We start from the raw sequence: 6,258 nt of genomic DNA on the forward strand, positions 1-6,258 counted from the left end.
CCACATATAAGCTAATTAAGTTAATGAACAGGTGTTCATCTAAGGCCAACTAACTGATTATCTTCAGAAATAATAGTACAAAAAATCCTCCAACGTTAGCTGAACACCATTCATAATTCACATTCAAAACCGATTAATGTATTTGTTCTGCCTATATGAGCAAATAAATAAAAAACCAACTTCAAAATTGCTCAGATGGAAGGAAAAATTAAAGAGTATTGTAAAAGAGTGTCAATATTTCTATCAAGAATTTGGCTTGAGATATAGCCACATGCAAAAAATCACTTGCATAAAATTTACAAATATTTACATCTAATGGAAAAACTCTCAAGATTCATACATAGAAAGAAAATAAAACAAAACATAAAACACAAATTAATGTTTCATATTTGGGGGCATTGAGGTCAATGAATACATACTTTCAGTAATCTATGTAAAAATGTCAGGGTTTTTTTTCCATTTCTATAATTTATAGGCAATAAATGTGGTATTTTATTTATAGTCTAAGCTACTTCATTTTATTTTATTTTTTATTGGTCATGAATATACAAAGCTGAATGTCACCCCTCGTGCCCATGATGTGAGGGCCAGATTCACACTGGCAGCATACCCATTACCACAAACTGCATTTGCACCCTATGTCCCCCCACCCAATCATCCCCAACCTCCCTCCCCCTCTAGTCTTTTCTCCAAGTCAGACTTTTGTTGAAATCATGAGTTTTTCAGTATCCACTTTTATTTAGTGAATATTTGCCATTTCCACACCCAGTACAAGTTTAAATTTCACTATATGAACACATTTAAACATAAACAATATTTCGGTTTCTCTATAAAGTCTTATGCATTTGTAAGGGCAAGAAGAGAATAACAGAGCCAGGGAGGTTTTAATGTCTATGCATAAGCTTATTCTTTAATAAGTTGGTCCACCAAATAAACTTTACTATTTTTACAATTCAAATTTACACTTCCTTAGTCATGCATGCTCCATGTCATTAACCAATAGGCTTGCTTGTGATTGCTGAGCATAGTAAATATTAAATCCATCAGTTATGGAGTACTGCTCTATTTTTCTTACTCTAGAAGACTTATATTACTTATCTCTATACTTTTCAGCTTCTAGATGGTAAAAAAATTACATGAAAAGCTGTATAACTTGCTATCCCAAACTACACCCCATTAAAAGGTAAGATTAGCCCAAATATATTAATACTATTGTTTTAAGTGTAATTTATTACTACATTTAATAAAGTGCACAAATCTTAATTGTATGGTTCACTGAAATTTTACACATATAAACACCCTTATAAACTGACATCCATATGGTCATATAGGTCTTTCCCATCACTCCATTCTTTCCTATCCTAATAACACCTATATTAGACTTTGATGTTCCACCTTTTTTCCTTCATTTTCACCTCTGTGCTTCATTTTAGACATTTTCTATTTTTCAGCTATTGTGTTTACTAATTTGCCATCCTCTGTATTTAGTCTCGTGATAATCACACTTAGTTTCACACTGTATTGTTTAATAGAATGTTGACTTTATTTTATAGATTTGAATCATCCTTTAATATTTTTCATAATTTTAACTATTTTATCCATCTTTTCTTTAATTTTCTCTCTTTTTAATGCTTTTCCATCCAGCAGCTGTTTCCTTCCAGGAAATCTGCTAGAATCACATTTACTCACCTTGTATATGAACTGCTCAGAATTCAGCTAAAATTTTAATGTAAATTTCTGCACAGATTCATGGGACTCCTTAGCGACTCAAATTCTGATTTCTGTTTCTCCTTCATTATGAAACTGGAACTTGTTGCTTAATCTCTACAACCTCTGCTGTAGTTCTAAATTTACCCTAAAGAAAGCTGAATGTGAAACTCCTATCTTACTCTTTTCTTCTCTCAAATATAGTTTCCAATAGGTTGCTGTCCAATGCCTGTAACCTCTGTTCTACAGATTTGGTACAGCTTTTATGTATTAGTTTGGTCAGTATTTATTTAAATGGAATTATGTATTACATACGTTTTGTGTTTGACTTCACCCTTGCAAATACTGTGTATCAAGGGCAGTTTAGTTTATTCATCCCATTTTATAAATATGCCACAACAATACAGTTGATATTCTTTTCTTTTTCTTTTTTCTTTTTTTTTTTTTTTTGTCCCTCTGAAGTGATATAATTTGCATCTTGGCTTTAGTTTTCATATTTCTGAATATAAATAAGGTTAATTTTTATGTACTGTATATTTGCAAAATCTTTTTGTTTTATTATTATTTTACTTATTGAAACATAATTGATTATACATATCCATAGGGTACAGTGTTGAATATCCGTACCTGTGTGCAATATGTGAAGCTCAAAACAAGATAATTAGTATATTCAGCATTACACAATGTAATCATTTTTTGATGCCCTTTACCAATTTCTCGTTAACCTAACCCCCCTTATTTTCCCCTTTCCTATATCTGATGACTTCAGTTCTGTTCATTTCTTTCAAAATTTCAATGAATTCTTGTGATTGTTGTATCTTTCTTTTTTTGTTTTTTTACTACCACTTACAAGTGAGGACATGTGGTATTTCTCTTTCTGCACCTGACTTATTTCACTTAACATAATTTTCTTTAAGTTCATCCATGTTGTAGCAACTAGCAGAATTTCATTCTTTGTTATGGCAGAGTAGTATTCCATTGTGTATATATACACATTTTCCTCATCCAGTGATTTCTCAATGGACATTTAGGTTGGTTACAGATCTTGGCTATTGTAAATATGCCTGTGATAAACATGGGAGTACAGGTTTCTCTTCCACTTAATGACTTCCATTTCTTTGGGTATATATCCAGCACTGGGATTTCTGGATCATGGGACAGTTCTATCTGTAGCTCTTTGTGGAAACTCCATACTGTTTTCCTTAATGGCTGTACTAATTTACAGTCCCAACAGTGTAGGGGGATTCCCTTTTCTCCACATCCTCATCAGCATTTCTTATTCTCTGTCTTTTTGATAATGGCCACTCTAACTGTGGTGATATAATATCTCGATGTAGTGCTTATTTGCATTTCCTTCATACTTAGTGGTGTTGAGCATTTTTTTCACGTGTCTGCTGGCCATCTGTACATCTTCTTTTGAGAAATGCCTATTCAGCTTCTTTGTACATTTTTTAATCACGTTACTTGTGTTTTTACTCTTAAGTTGTTTGAGTTCCTTGTATATTCTAGATGTTAATCCTTTCTTGGATGCATAGTTTGAGAATATTTTCTCCCATTCTTTGGGTTGTATTTTCTCTCTGTTAGTTGTTTCTTTTGTGGTGCAGCTTTCTAGTGTGATTTAATAATCCCATTTGTTCATTTTTCTTTTTGTTGCCTGTGCTTTGAGGTCTTAATCATAAAGTCTTTGTCCAGTCCTACTTCTCAAACTGTTTCCTCTTTGTTTTCTTTTAGGAATTTTATAGTTTCAGGTCTTATATTTCAGTCTTGAATCTATTTTGAGTTAATTTTGGCATATGGTGAGAGGTACAGGTCTAGTTTCATTCTTCTACATATGGATGTCCAGTTTTCCCAGCACCACTTATTGAAGAGGTGGCCTATTCTCCAATGTATGTTCTTGTTATTTTTGTCAAAGGCCAGTGGTGTGTAAGCATGTGGTTTGATTTCAGGGTTGTCTATTCTATTCCATTGGTTTAAGTATCTGTTTTTATGCCAGTATCCTGCTGTATTGGTTATTATAGCTTTGCATTATAATTTGAAGTCAGATAGCATAATGCCTCTGCCTTTATTTATTTATTTATATATTTCAGGTAAGCTTTGGCTATTTGGAGTCTTTTGTTCTTCCATAGGAATGTTAGGATTTTTTTTCTGTGAAGAATGTCATTGGTACTTTCATAGGAATTTCATTGACTCTACCAATTGCCTTGGGTAATATGACCATTTTCACAATGTTATTTCTTCCAATCCAAGAATATGGGATGTCCTTCTGTCTTTTTGTGTCCTCTTTAATTTCTTTCAGCAGTTATTTTTAGTTCTCATTATAGAGATCTTTCATCTCCTTGGTTAAATTTATTTTTTCGGTAGCTATTGTAAATAGAATTGACTTCTTGATTTTTTTTTCCTGCTAGCTCTCTAATGGAGTACAAAAATTCTGCTGATTTTTGTGTGTTCATTGAAATGGTTTATCAGCTCTGAGTTTTTCTATAGTGTCTTCAGGTTTTTCTATGCATAGGATCATATCATCTGAAAACAAGAACAGTTTGAATTTGTCTTTTCTAATCTGGATGCTCTTTTAAAATTTCTCTTGTCTGAGAAATTAATCTGTCTAGTACTTCCAATACTATGTTAAATAGGAGTGGTAAGAGCAGGCTTTCTTGTCTGTTCCTGTTCTGGATAAACATTCAGGATTATATTGATTGTGAGTTTGTCATATATGGCTTTTATTGTGCTGAGATACTTCCTTCTATATCTAATTTGATGAGAGTCTTTATAATGAATTAGTGTTGAATTTTGTCAAATCCTTTTTCTGCACCTATCGAGATAATCACATAGTTTTTGTCCTTGGTTTTGTTGATGTGGTGTATTGCATTCATTGATTTGTGCATGTTGAGCCATCCTTGCTTCCCTTGGATGAATCCTACTGGATTATGGTGCATACTTTTTTTGGAAGTGTTGCTGTACTCTGATAGCTAATATTTTGTTGTGGATTTTTGCATCTTTGTTCATCAGCTATATTGGCCTGTGGTTTTCTTTTTTCTTGTATTTTTGTCTGGTTTTGATACTAGAGTGATGCTTGCCTCATAGAATGACTTTGAAAGAATTACCTCTGTTTCAAGGTTTTGGAATAGTTTGAAGAGAATTGATATTAATTCCTCTTTAAGTGTTTGGTAGAATTCAGCAGTAAAGCCACCCAGTCCTGGGATTTTCTTTGTCTGGAGACTGCTGATTACTGCTTAAATCACATTGCTAGTTATTGGTCTGTTCAGGTTTTCTATGTCTTCTTGGTTCTGTTTTGATAGTTTGTATGTGACCAGAAATTCATACATTTTCTTCAGGTCTTGAAATTTGTTTGTAATAGTGCCTAATCATTTTTTTGTATTCTGTGGTATCAGTTGTAATGTCTCCTTTTTCATTTCTGATTTTTGTTATTTGGGTCTTTCTTCTTTTTTTCTAATTAGCCTAGCTAATATTTTGTCTATTCTGTTTATTTTCTCAAAAAAAAAAAAACCAACTTTTTGCTTCATTGATCTTTTGCGTCTTTTTTCGTATCTGTGTTTCACTGAATTCTGCTCTAATGTTAATTATTTCTTTCCATGTACTAATATTTGGATTGGATTGTTACTATTTTACAAGTTCTTTGAGGTGTAACATTAGGTTGTATGTTTGAAATCTTTCTATTCTTTTGATGTCAGAATTTATTGCAGTAAACTTCCCTGTTAATATGGCTTTTGCTGTATCTCACAGATTTTGGTATGATGTGTCTTTATTTTCATTAGTTTCAATATTTTTTTTCATTTCCTGTTTAATTTCTTCTTGGACCCATAGCTCATTCAGGAGCATGTTGTTTTATAGTTTCCATATAGTTTCCATGTTGTTGTACAGTTTCCAGTGTTTCACTTGTTATTCTTTTCTAGTTTTAATCCATTTTGGTCTAAAAAAAATACTCAAAATGATTTCAAACTATTTAAATTTGTTGAGACTTGGTTTAGGACCTAACGTGGTGTATCCTGGAGAATGTTCCATGTGCTGATGAGAAAAATAAGTATATTCTTTAGTTATTGGATAAAATGTCTGGTCTAGTGTGTAGTTTAAATTCTGTGTTGCTCTGCTGATTTGCCTAGATGTTCTGTGTAATGCTGAGAGCGGGGTGTGCAGGTCTGCAACTATTATCATACTGGGCTCTATCTCTTTCTTTAGGTCTAATAGTATTTGCTTTCTTGGGTGCTTATATAGTTATGAATGTTATGTCTTCCTGCTAGAGTGTTTGCATAAGAATATTAATTTCATAAAAAGTAGACTGTGAACAAAATACACAGGTTAAATATGAACATTTCAAAATGATAAAAGGTTCAATTCACAAGAAAGATATGCTAAGTTCAATTTGAACATGTTCAATAGCATATTGTTAAAATATAAAGTATACAAATTGACCAAATAGTAAAGAGGCATAGATCTTGGGTCTTAAATTTAAGTCTTTTATCCATTTAGAGTTGATTTTTGTGTGTGGTGAGAGATACGGACCTAGTTCTAATCTTCTGCATGTGGATATCCAGT

This window comes from Cynocephalus volans, chromosome 15, assembly GCF_027409185.1.
Source record: "Cynocephalus volans isolate mCynVol1 chromosome 15, mCynVol1.pri, whole genome shotgun sequence".
NCBI lineage: Eukaryota > Metazoa > Chordata > Mammalia > Dermoptera > Cynocephalidae > Cynocephalus > Cynocephalus volans.